This window comes from Sarcophilus harrisii, chromosome 3 (genome assembly GCF_902635505.1).
Source record: "Sarcophilus harrisii chromosome 3, mSarHar1.11, whole genome shotgun sequence".
Lineage (NCBI taxonomy): Eukaryota > Metazoa > Chordata > Mammalia > Dasyuromorphia > Dasyuridae > Sarcophilus > Sarcophilus harrisii.
Genome location: NC_045428.1, coordinates 114,827,602 through 114,842,005, shown reverse-complemented (window position 1 = coordinate 114,842,005; position 14,404 = coordinate 114,827,602).

Here is a 14,404-nt window from a genome sequence, read left to right as displayed (position 1 = left end):
ATTCATTAGAATACTAAAAGGCATCATAAATGATAAAGTGATTGTGTTAGAGAAAAGATCATTATGATTATTAGTCTGCGTTTCAAATAAAGTTGATAAGCAGCCTGGGAATAATTTGTGGCATTGTCCCAGGCAAACACATTACTGAAATGATAAAAATGATTCATTGCTATTTTAATTGCCCATGTATGTGTCCTTTGAGAAAAGATTCCTAATTCTGACAGTTCACCTACCTTTAGATAGAATTTATTAGCAAGTATAGCATAAATTCATCTGAAGGAAGAGTGAGAGAGGAAGGGCAAAGAGGATAAGAAGGAACACATATTGAAAGTCCTTCCATGGATACAAGATTTTAAGTGCCTATCAGAGAACTCTTAGAAAGACTTTAACTTTTGCTTTTGCCTTAAAACTTGCTTCTCTTCCTGATTTTATTTTATTTTACAATTTTCTTTCCTCGTCATTCATGTTTGAAATCTCAAAGGCAGTATGGCACAGTAGAAAAAGCAATGTATTGGGAATTTGGGATTATAGGTTTGAATTGCAGCTGTAGTAGTTTAAACAAGATGATGGAATCTTTTTTCTAGCTATTTAAATATCTCTTGCGAACTAGCACACTGCCTGTCTCTCTCTCTCTTTCTTTTTTCTTTTTGACAAGGTACTTGGGCTTAAGTGACTTGCCCATGATCACACAGCTAGTACTTATCTCTTAATACATGACCATCTTTTTCTATTCATATATGCTCTCCAAAAAAAAAAAAGAACATTCTTTTTGTCACCTCTAGTACATAGGTCAATGTTGCTACATTGCTAAATCTAGCTTATATTCATTATATATTTTCCACTGCTTTCTCACTTGCTTATAATTGTAATTCTTGGAATAGAACAGTATTTCTTGATTCACAAGCATGTAGAAACCTTGAGAAAATATTGATAATAAAGAAATGGGTTTTTGCAATATGGGAAATTATATCACTAATAGCTCTTTGCAGTTCCTCAAATGTGATCCAGTCTTTCCCCTCCTACTCTAATCTAGGTATGGGTCATTGCTCATCTATGGCACACGTCATGATACAAGCTGAATGAACTGTCTATCCAAATGTGCATACTAATCTAGGTAAAATATATTTTTCATCCACCGCTTTTATCCAAGGTAGATAATTAATCCAATTTCATGGCAAATGCTGTGTGATTGAAGAGGTTTTAGAATGTTTCAGGATCTGATGAATTTAGAAATCGTCATTATTGAATAGCAGAAAACATTTCTTTTTTCTTTCATGATCCTAGTGAATACCTTTAGAGAAGATGTGGCTTCACATTTAATATATTAAAGAATGACATGTATCACCTTATTTAAATGACTTAAAACATAAATATTACAATGTTCTGGTTGGTATTTATATTAAACCTCACATTGTAGATTTTTTGACTATTTATGGAGAACATTGTTTTAAAAATATTCCTCAAGAGAATGAAGTGATAACACCACGACTAAACATGATTACGAAAAGAGATTTTTTAAAAAGAAAAATGACCTATATGTACAAAAATATTCATAGCAGCTCTCTCCTTAGGGCAAAAAAAAAAAAAAAAAAAAAAAAAAGGAAATTGATGGGATGCCCATCATTTGAGGAATAGTTCAATAAACTGTGATACGGGTTTGTGATGAAATATTATTGTTCTATGGGAAATGAAGAACAGGATACTTACAGAAAACAACAACAACAACAACAACCTGGAAAGTCCTCTATGAACATAAACAAAATGAAATGTACTGTATACAGAGTAATAGCAATGTTCTGAGACAACCAGCTGTAAATGACTTTGCTATTCTCAGTAGTACAATCATCCATGACTACTCTAAAGGAGTTATGATGAAAAATCTTAAGCATACGCAGGGAAGGAATTGCTTGTGTCTGAATACAGATTAAAGCATTCTCTCTTTCTCTCTCTATTGCTCTCTTTTTTCTAAACTGGTTTTTTCTTGAAGATTTTTATTTTGATTAGGGTGGGAGAACTATATTTTCTTTTACAATTTGACTTTCATGGAAATGTTTTGCATAATTTCATTAATATCTTAATTGTGGGGAGGGGTTAAGGGAGAGAACCTAGACAACAATTTTAAAAACAAATGTACAATAATTGTTTTGACTATAACTGAGGGAAAAATTAAATCAATCAATAAAAAACAAAATCTAGTGTCTCTTCCATGTCACTATGCACATGATAATTTTGGTAAAGAATTAACTTTTGTATGTATCCCAAAAAAGAGAATGAGGTGAAAATAGTGACAAAAACCCATGAATGTACAGTCATTCAAAAGAAGAATATAGTAAAACTGAATCAAGGGTAAAGTTTCCTGTGTGCCTGCAGAGGGTTGAACAGCAGTGGAAGAGTCAAAGATAATTTCAGGATGATGAACATAGACTTAAATCTCACAAAAACCTGTACATGAAGAGATTGACCCCAAATACATACTGAATAATCCACAGCAGTCAATTTCATTTGTTTTATACTATAGAGATAGCCACAGTGTACTCTTATCATGAAATAACAAAATATTTGAGTGTGACAAAAATTACTAATGTGTTTATACTATCAACTTGGAGGGGGGGAAATTAATTGTGTCATGGATAAAACACTTTGTTTCCACAAATCTGGCTTTTGGAAAAGAAAAATCCACAGAAAAAATAGCAAGCTAAATATTTTAATGATTCCTTTACTCTAATCCTAGCAACTGGAGAGGGGGGGAGGGGAGGGAGAATTTTGAAAGATCATCAAATACATTCTATTTTCAGATAGTATCATATTGCATCTATCTCAGACAGATGAGAATATCTTTATTTTAAAGCTCTCCAAAGGAGATTCTACAACTTTATTTGGGAATCCATTTTAATATTCAAAACTCACAATCAAAACTTTACTTTTTCTCTTCTCCCATTTTTGCTACATTGCTTATAGTCATTAAATTGAAGGTACAAGCAGAAAGAAAAGTGGACTCAAGGTCCACTTTTGATTTGTATATTCACTATTTCCATCCAATGTAGTGAACTACAACATCCCTCAACATCATTTATGAATATTGAATTACTTCCTGTTTGGAGTTAAGCCATTGGAATTGAAGTGGATCCGGAAATTTAGGTGGGATAATTTTGATATTAAATAGCGAAGTCAAGAAAAAATGATTCTAGAATACCTAAGAAAGTTTACTTTCTGGGGTAAAGAGAATTCAGAGGGTAGAGTGTGATCACATGAGGAAAGCCATGGATTCAAAGATTTCTCAAGAACTTGTGGGATCAAGAAAAAAAAATTTCTCCTAACTCCAAAACCAAGGAAGTCTACAGGAACTGACAAAGAGCTGAAATTCTAGGAAAGGGAGAATTTGATTCAGGGAACTTTTATAAGCAGACAGGAGAGATTTAACTTTTGGATACCCATGAGAAGAAACATTTATAAAGAGTGTGGTTGGTATAGCAGAAAATAACATTAAATTTAGAATCAGGCAGATTCTGGTTTGAATTTGGTATCTGCTCCATAACTAGCTTTATGACCCTATGCGGTATTTGCTGATTTCTGAGGTGTAAATACTCTGAAAATATGAAAAATTGGCTCTCCCTAGCCAATTCAATCTGGCTCCAAAACACCACTACCTTGAAGTATCTGATGCCCAAAATGTGTTTTGCTTTCTTACATTAGAGAGCACAAGAACAGTTAGGATTTAGATTCTAGAACTTACCTGAGATTTTGAGGGCTAACCCTCAAAATTCTAATCCAAGAATTCTAATCTTTGACCTTAAAAGCCCAACTTATTACAAATAGGCAAATGAGAAAATCTCTCCTTAAAAACTTTGGGAAACAGTGTGGAATATAATCTTGCACCAAATATTATGTGAGGAATTTGCCATATAAAGACACATTTTCTAAAGCATATCCTTAACTTTTTTTGTTTGTTGTTTAACGGGCCCCCTTGGCAGTCTGTTGAAGCCTGTGGACCCTTCCTCAGAATCATGTTTTTAAAAGCATAAAATAAAATACTTAGGATTACAAAGAAAATAAATAATAATGAAATACAGTTATCATTGAGTTCTAAGTTCATGAAGGTTCTGAAATCTATCCATGGATCCCTTGATTGTCCAAAGAACTTAGATTAGAAATCCCCATGATAAAATCATATAAGAATAATTAATTATATGTCATATAGTATAGGGACAATGAATTGTAATTGCCATGTTTATAGCATATTCACTGTCCACTAGATCTCATCTGTCAACTTGCTAATGGTGCCCCAAACAAAAGATTGGGCCTGAATCTGAATTTGTAAACTGAGTATTTTTTCAATGGGATATCATTTGGTTAGTGTTCTGCATTACAATGTAGGGCAGAAAGTAAAATATGATAAAGGAGCCTTCCGACTTTATCTCCTTTATCACTACCCTTTGAAATGTCTTTCCTATGTTCATTGATAGGTACCTTCCCTCCCTATGGTATTCCCCAAACAAAGTGGTCCCATTTGAGCATAGTAAACATAAGATGAAGTTGCTTCCTACCTGACCTCTGGATGAAAGAGAACTGGAAAAAAAGCATTTATTCAAAAATTCTGCACAATTGGCAACTCTGTCAACAACATTGGACAGAATTATCATGACTACCACTAATCAAAAAAGGCGTCGTACACAATGGTATGAGAATTACTTGGAATAAGGTTTCATTTTGTGACAGCAATAGTCATAAATGTATGGATCTATTAAAACCAGGCTGATTCAGAAAGCCTGACTTTGCAGCTGAATGTTAGATTTTGTGCCACACATTTATCTTTCCTTGTTCTCTTTTGTTGTATTTTAAATTCTGTTGTTTTTAAAGGATGAATATTACTCCAAAGAAATGTGCAAACATTTTAAGTAATTTACTTCAGAGACAAAAATGTCACAGATTCTATTGATGGGGATGGGGAAAAGATGAGTGTTTCAAGGATCATTCAAGTCCACAATAAACCAGGATCAATTGCATCAAAGTATAGTGTAAAATGATTGCTGCAAAACAGCTTAATTAGTAAAAAGTAAACAAACTTTTAGAGAGATCTTACAGCTGAAGCAGTTGTTACACAATGTAGAGTAAACTTCTTGAAATTGTATGAATAATGACAATACCAGTTTTTTTCCCCTGAGGCAATTGGGGTTAAGTGACTTGCTCACAGTCACACAGTATTAAGTGTCTGAGATTGGATTTGAATTCAGGTCCTTCTGACTTCAGGACTGTGCCACTGTGCCATCTAGCTGCCTCAACAATACCAGTTAAACAGCCAACCCATATTATAAAAATAAAATACTTGTTATGAGAAAGAGAATTGAAAGACTAGAGTACTGAAGATTGAAAGGTCATTTCTATTGATGAAACTCATGTTTTACATAAACCATTATCAGAAGAAATCCAAGTGAGTCTGTAACATCTGGGCATCTTTTGACACTAAAACGCTGACAAAAATATCTTGGGGATTTTTTTACTTCTTGTTAGCCTGGAAGTCCTATCTCCACTGAATGAATTAGAATATAGTAATATACTAAGAAGCAGTAAAATTCTAGAATTACAGAAATTTTGAAATGGAGATAGAACTTGAATCATACCACACATTCTGAAAAGATAAAAAATTTATCCAAGATATGGAGATCAACATGTTTAATGGCCAGACAATTCTTTTGATTAAACCCACTGAAAATCTATGTGCTATAATCAAGAATAGTCTAGAAAAAAAAATGCAATGCTTGTTAAAGGTATTCTTAACACCCAATGAGATTTGTAGTTTCATGATGAAGAATAAAAGAATGTATGTTGAAATTTTGGGCACTCAATTTCAATATTTTTATTGTAAGGAAAAAAAGTGGTTGCAGCAAAAGAAACCAATATTGCATGGTAAAGTTTTTCTTTAATATAAAAAATTATATTTATTATTTACTGATAAATTTAATTATTTTATTTTTGCCAGATAACTTGCATATCATTGTACTTACTCCATCACCACTATAACCATCACAAAAATGAAATGCCCCCAAATCCCATGAATCTATGAAAATCTTACAATCGTCCAGGCAAGTAATAATGAGGGGCTGGATCTGGCTGGTAGAAGTGCCCAAAAGATGTTTAAACTTTGTGTAAAAAGTTCTTCTGTGACACAAAAAACTCTAGCACATTTTGGGGGGGAGATGGGAAGGTCTAATTTCTTAGGATTATTCCTCCACCTGCAAAAAATCTGAGGAATCACTCAACAAGGATTTATTAAGCACTTCCTACATTCCAAGCACTGTGTTGTGTACTAGAGATACAAAGACCAAAACAAAATCTTTAGATTTAGATTTAGATCTTTAAAAAATTCTTCTTTTTTAGTCTGAATATAGGCCATATTTTTCCCCTGTTTCTTGTACACAAGTTTGGTTTGGTTAATAATACCCAAATTACATTCAAATAACAAATTGCATTTGTGACTTCAGCAATTAGGAAGCTACAGATTTCAGCCCATTCTTAACTGCTTAATTTTTAAAACTTTTTTCTATGTTTTTTCAAAAATGTGGCCAAAGGGGATCTATCCAATATCTATCCAAATGTGGCCAAGGCTTGAAGTTTTCCTTGATTTCTCCTAACATTACAAGGATAATAGATTATATTATTTCATTTAAGTCCCTAGCAACTCTTTGAAGTAGAAAGTAGAAGTACTTTTATTTATTAAAGTTGTGACTTACCCATGATTACATAACTAGTAAACTAGTAAACATATAAACTAGTAAACATAACTCAAATTATTGAGTCCATACTTTCCTGGTTCTACCCATTTTATATGATCATTTTGTAAAGTTTTTGCTTTGTGTGTGTGTGTGTGTGTGTGTATTTTGTCTCTTGGAAATTCAAATTCACCAACTTTTAGCAAGTACTTATGCCTACAAGCAGCCATGGCACAATGGACTGAGACCTGTTCTCAAAAACAAGAAGATTTGAGTTTAAATTCTGCCTCTGACACAATTTGGTTGTTGGATCCTTGACAAATGGCTAAATTTCTCAGTATCCTAGGCAGTTTTTTAAATGTGTAAATTTCAGAGATTGCTCTCTCTATATAAAGTATTTCATTGGTAATTCCCTATATTAATGAAATTACAGAGAAAATAAAAATAAAAGCGTGAGACACTTTGCTAGATGCTAGGGGTACAAAAAGAAAAACAAAGAAATCTCTGTCCTCAAGGGGATCAAAAATATTATACTGTAGTCAAAGATACATTTTTATGTGGCAGCTTATATTTGGGGCCGATATAGTAATTACTCAATTTCTTCTTCATTAATAATGTTCAAGCCAAATCTGTATGTTTCTCCTCAGAGAAACATGATAGTGGATCTTCAAACATTTGAAGACCTTTTGCATTGAAAAAGAATTGGACTGATTCTACTTGGCTTCCAAAATCAGAATTAGAAGTAGTGAGTGGAGTTGTAGAAGAGCAGATTTGGCTTACTGTAAGGAAATATTTCCTAATATGAAGATATGTCCAAAAAGTAGAATAGGCTGCCTGGAAATCTGTGATTTCCTCATCTCTGAAGGTAACTTGACAGGAATGTTGTAATGAAGAGCCCATTACAAGTATAGATTAAACTAGAGATTTCTAGTCTACCTTCCAACTCTAAGATTCTATATTACAGAGAGGATTCTTCCGGGGTGGGAAAATGGACTAGATGATCCTAATTTTTGCCCCAAATCCTATGAATTTATTAAAATCTTTCAATAGTTCAGACAAGAAATAATGAGAGGTTGGATCTGGCTGTCAAAACTGTCCAAAAGATGTTTAAACTTTGTATAAAAAGTTCTTCCATGGCACAAAAGACTCTGGCACATTTTTTTTTGGGGGGGGGGGGAGGTCTAATTTCTTAGGATTGTTTCTCCACCTGCAAAAAATCTGAGGAATCACTCAACAAGGATTTATTAAGCACTTTCTATTTTCCAAGCATTGTGTTGTATACCAAAAATATAAAGACCAAAACAAAAGTACCTTACTTCAAGCATCTTACATTCTGACAGAGAACACAATGTGTTAATGTGTATAATAAACTCAATATAGATAAAATAAAAATATAAATTATGATAAACTGAGGTAGAAGAAATTGAAACACAAACTAATAAAGGAATAAGGAAAGGCTTCATACAGAAGAATTAATTATATGGCACCATTGCATATAATGCTATGTATTAGCATTAGTATTAATATTACTTAAAATTTTCAAAATTCAAAAATATAAATTCATAGGCCAAATAAAATATAAAAATTAATAATTAGTTAATCAATAAGTATTTAAATATCTACTATGTGCCAAAAAGTATGTTAAATGAAGACAAATGGAAGACTCCCTACTCTTAAAGAGTTACACTTTATGAGAGAAAACATGTACACAAATATATATATATGTATATATAACATATATGTGAACAAATATATTTTTGCAAAATAATTTCAGTGAGAAGGAGTGTCAGCTGGGGGTTCAAGGAAAAATTTCAGCGAGATGATAGACCTTGAACTAAACTTTGAAAAATGACAGTGATCCAAGAAGAGGATGTAAGGTACCTTATCAGAAAAAGAAAGCTGGCATATGCATTTTTTTATGAAGCAAAATTCAGATTAGTCATTCATGGTTTCTGCTGATTATATTGGAATCATCTCTACTCAGAAATGTAAAAAAAAAAAAAAAAAAAAACTTAAGAACATGTTATTGGCCACTCTCCACATAGAAAATTTAAATATAAAGCAAGTTTAGAAGAGGAATGAAAGAAAGCCTTTAGCAGCAGGTTATTCTTTATCACAAACCATTTCCTCTAAGTGAGTAGTCATTCTGGCATTACCCAGGAATTAAACTTTGCTCTTACTTGTTGCCTTATTACCTGCAGAAAAAGTGCCTGAGACCATGCACAAAATTTTGACTCAGCTCAGAGAGAACATGACAGTGCAGCCTCCCATGATTCACAAAGAGTGTTTGGTCAGCCCATTTTCTGGGACAGGGCATATTACCTTCTCCCTTAACATGCAAATCAGGCAATTCAGGCTTATGGGAAGGAAATAGGGGGAGAGAGGGGAAGTCATTCTGCCTTGAAATGCTCTTAGGCCTATTTTAATCACACTTTTATGAAAATGACACAATGTGTTTTTGATTCTTTGAGTTTTTAGAAGATAAATGCCATACAAGAACGTTGGATTTAGAGATTCATGTTTGAACTCAGTTATGCTACTTATTGCCAATATTGCCACATACAATACAATATTGTCAATAAGACTCTATAAGTCATTTACATTTTCTGTTGTTCAATTTTCAATTAAAGTTGAAATGAAGAGGTTGGATTGGATGAAACTTAAAATCCATCCCAAGTTTCAAATCTAGCATCCAATGATCCTGGGAATGTTCAAGAAGTAACCAAATAACTAAAATAGTTGGCAGACTACCAGGAGGAAACTGATTTCTCTGATTTCTTCAGGGATTTTATCAGTGATTCTCCAAGGGAGAGTGTTCCAATCTCTTTATTTTCTGTTAAATTAACCTCATTCAAAGTACTTACTAAGTATTAGAGACTTAGATATATAAAGACAAGAGAAGTAATCCTTGTTCTCAAGACACAGTCTCCTGGGAGTGAAAGAAATTGGAGAGGTAGAAAATAGTCCTCCCATAAGTAAACACAAAATCATTTGAGGAAGGAAAAAGTACTAAGAACTGGAGGATATTAGGAAGGACTTCCCAAGGAAACTGGCATCTGAACTTGAGAACCTTCAAGGAACTAAAAATTCTAAGAAGTAAATAGGGAATGCAACCTGTTGGGGAGGTTGCAAAAACATAGAGATAAGATGACATGTGGAGCTCAGAAAGCCTCTAAAAAGCCAGTTTGACTAAAACACAAAACATGCGAAGGTGTATAATATGAACTATGTCTGGAAAAGGAAGGTAAAATATGGTTTTAAATTACAGGATGCAGAATTAGCATTTTATTATCAGGAAAATAGGGAACCACTGCAGGTTGTTTGTTTTTGTAATTAGAACATCACAATCATACCTGTGTCTTAGGGTTATTAATTTGCTAGCTATTTAGTCATTTTAAGAATGGATTAGAGAAGAAAGAGTTTGGAAGCAGAGTCACAAATGAGAAGATTATTGTTGGTGATGGTAGTGGTTCTTCTTTCTTGAAAAGGACCAAAGACATCAGGAGGGTGGTGTCTTGACTTGTAAGAGAATTTGATTTAAATAAGGCAGGATTATGGGAAGTCATTTTTAAAAAACAACAGATCAGGCAAGAGATGAGGATCTGAATATAGGTATCAGGATGAGTAAAGGGATGAAAAAGAAAAGGACATTAACATTATGCGCCAACTTCATAAGCCTATAGAAATTTTATGTAGTTCTATTGTGGAGTACATGAGGGGGTGTGTGTGTGCTTTATTTGGTCGTTAAAAGAAAACACTTAACTTTGGTAGAGAGAAATCAATGCAATTACAAAATGCTTTTAGCTATTTTTGTATGTATTTATATTTATAGATACTTGTAATTATTTATACCAGTGACAGCATGGCATGGTGGGTAGAGAGCTGGCCTCAAAGCAAGAAACATAAGGATTCAATTTTTAAATATGAGTCACACATAGCACATAATACTCAAAGGAACACATAATTTCTATTGTTATATCTTCCAAGAAATAGTTAGTGAGCATGATGTATGAATGGAACACACTTTGATATAAAGGAAATTATAAGATGACCAAATTAAATGCTTCATATGTGCCCAATGGTATCTTATATTCTCTACTTCTTTCAGTTAAATTTGAGAGGTACAGATATAATATATTGCTGAATATAGTTTACAAAAGCCTGTTTGTTCCCTACTGATGTCCTCATCCAGGATGATTTCATAGAGGATCTGTTTATTAATGACTATCATAAAGATTTTGTGTGGGTGGAAGAGATGACATCTATTTCAATAACACTGACCTACATAGACATAATAAATATTCAAAAATATTAATTTGCATTTGAAATATTAATTTGACATTGTTAATAATGATGAATGTAATATGAGGTAGGAATTACCTTTTGAAATTTATATTTTAATAAATAAGGTAAAGGAGGAACTGAGTTGGTCAGTGAATATCTATTAAGTATCTATTGCAGACAAAACATTGTAATGTAGCAACTTACATTTATATAGGGCTTCAATGTTTACAAAACTCTTTCTTTGCAACTTCTCTGTGAGGTAAGTTGGGAATAAGAAGTATAGCAATGTGTTGTCCCAAGCAAAGCAGTGACATAGATGAGGTTTCTCTTCAGTGCTCACAGACCTTCCATCATTCCTTTAATCATAAGGCTCTTCAAACATATACTCTGCCTTGTTCAGAACTTACTTTTCAGACTTCGTTCACACATATATAAATGGTTGATAATAATAGCTCAACATTTCATTTTTCATAGCATTTTGTATTTTAACAGAGATTGAAGCCTTGAGTTAAAGGAAAGAAGCTCTAGCAACAATATTTGAGACATCAACTACTGACCAGGCGATACAATTTTGGACACTTTGGTATAATTTTGAACCATAGAATCTTACAAGTTTTGAGTTCCATGAATCTTAACTATCATCTGATTTGACCTCCTCATTTTATAGGTAAAAGAAGTGAGACCAAAGAAGTCTTGTCAAAGTTCAAAGGAAATTTTAAGAACACATCAGTTTGCATAAAGGAAGTATTTAATAAATGTGGGTTGAACTGAGTTGAATTGATTTGTAATGGATCTGATATGACTTACTACATTTCCTCTTCATAAGTTGCTATCCAGTTCCAACAATAAAATCTAGAACTGGTTTTCATGGTTCCCCCGGACTTGCAAAAGATGACTAATCCTGAATGCTGCTTCTGTCATTTTGGAGCTTAATTGATCATGGAGGAGGATATATTTTGTGTCCATTATGCATCTAGAATTATATTAGGCACTGTGAGAAAAGAGAAGAAGAATATGCCATCAAGGAGTATATCATCTCAAGAAAAAGACAGGACAAATGTACCTGAAAAATTCATAAAGTCATAGTCAAAAGAAACTCATGAGTAAATGTATGAAACACAATTACTAAGGACTAAAAGTCATAGTTCATGACATTCATGACATGAATCTCCAGTTCTAAGGATGATTCACTGTAACTCATGAAACAAGTTGATTAATTAACTTCTCCCACTTTTTTGACCTCTTTCTCTATATGTTAACATCCATATTTCTTACACTTTCTAAAAGGTTTATGAGTAAAGCTAGACTTACAAGTAAATTTTGACCACTTGGGGTTATTTTTCCAAGGTATATGAAAGCCCACCTCTCATTATTCCTGCTTTAAATCCATAGTAATTCTTTGACTTGATTCACTGATGCTTGAAACTCTACAACTAGAATTTCACTGAACAATTTGTTCAGAGACAGAGGAGGAATTTGTCTTCTACTGATATGCAAACCATTGTAGACTAGGACATTAAGCCACATTGGTCACTTATATCTTAATATGAATGAATTCATAAAATCATTCATTCAATAACAAATAGATCTTATAATTGGAAATTACCTCAGAGGTCAACTTGCCACTAAGGGAAACATGAATGAAATATAACATTTTTTAAATGATCATTTCCTGTTTTCCTGAAGTTTTTCTATGATCTTCACTACCTTCTAAAGTCTCACATATATATCATCATCCCAGTTAATGATATGAGTGTGTATATTGAAGTCACCAATGATATGAATTTGTATCTTGAAGTCACCACCTCTGAGGTGAAGGTAGAGAAAGAAGAACTACGGTAAGATTTTTTTTGTAAGCCAGGAGATTATAGCATTCAGAATTTAGTCCAGTAAAACAAACAAACAAAAAAAAAGGTGGTAAGGCAATGGTAAAACACAAAGAAAATCTGGAGGTGGGGAGCCCTTATGTTCCTCTTCTCCCAGTGTGCCAGGGAGCAAGAAAGAAGGAGAATGACTCTGTAGAGAAGGTAGCCAAAGATTAGGGTCCATTTTGCAAAGCCAGAATTCTGTGAAAACTATGTAATGGAAAAAGTGTAAGATGGAGGAAGAGCCAGATGATTGTAGAACACAAAAAAAAAAAACATAGAAGCTTTCTTTTCTGGGGTTTGATGGTGTGTCTGGATCAGGGGTCAGAAAACTAAAGGCCCATGAGCCTTTGCATTTGGTAGTCTCCAACAAATAATTAAATGAGGAGCCCTGGTGCCCTAGTTCTATTCCTAATTTCCTCAGGCTTTGTTACAGCAAGAAATGCTTGCTGCATCTGAGACTGTCATCAAAGGTGTTGAACCAATGTGAAGGGGAAACAAACCTTGCTGATTTTCCACCAGATATTATTTGATCGACACTCCTTTTTCCTCCCCTGTCCTATTAAGAAGTCTGTATAAGTTCTAGCAACTAAGAGCTATTCATCACCCCAAACAAAACACAATTTCAACTGTCAAAATTGATTTAGTTTTCCAAATTATAATCTCTTACATTTCCAGGGTTTTTTCTTCAATCACCAAAACACCCTCCTATCCATGATTTAATACACATCATAGCAATTGTATAAGAAGTTGGCCAACTTGCACAAAAAGTGAGCCTAAAATTCAGGTCTCTAGACTCTTAAACCAGTGGAAAAATTGCTGAAGCTGGAGTTAGAAGAGATCCAATTATGGAACTAGGTATACAATTGTGGACAAATTAATTAACAAATCTGAAATCTCAATTTCCTCCTTTATATAATAGGAATTATATTTCCTGTAATACCTATCTCACATTGATTTCAAAGATCACATGTGATTATGTAATACATTTTTAAGACCAATGTGAAATATTCCCCAAATAAACCGAAGAAAGAGAAAAAATAACTAAATGTACAAAAATACTTATACCAATTCTTTTTGTGGTGGCAAAGAATTGAAAACTATGTGATTTTAAGGGAATTAATGGAACTAGGGGATAACAAAGGATGAAAAGAATGCTTTCAGAGAGACATGGAAAAACTTGTATGAAATGATACAGGATGAGGTGAGCAGAACCAGGAGAACAGTTTATATTAAAACAAATAAATTTGAAAGACTTAAGAACTCAATCAATGCAATGACAATTTATACTAAAATAACTTTTAAAGACTTCCCTCTATCACTGGAATGATCAGCTACAATTCAAGAAGGCTACTGATGAAAAACGATGTTCATCTCCTGAAAGAGGGGCAATAGAATCAAGATGAAGAATGAAAAATGCATTTTGGATCAAATTTATTTTTCCATTGTGGATGCTTAGACTAATGTATTTTGCATTATTGTGAAATTCATTGAGAAAGTTTTGTCAGATTGTAAGGCCTGATGCAATTAGTATAGTAACATTTGTGA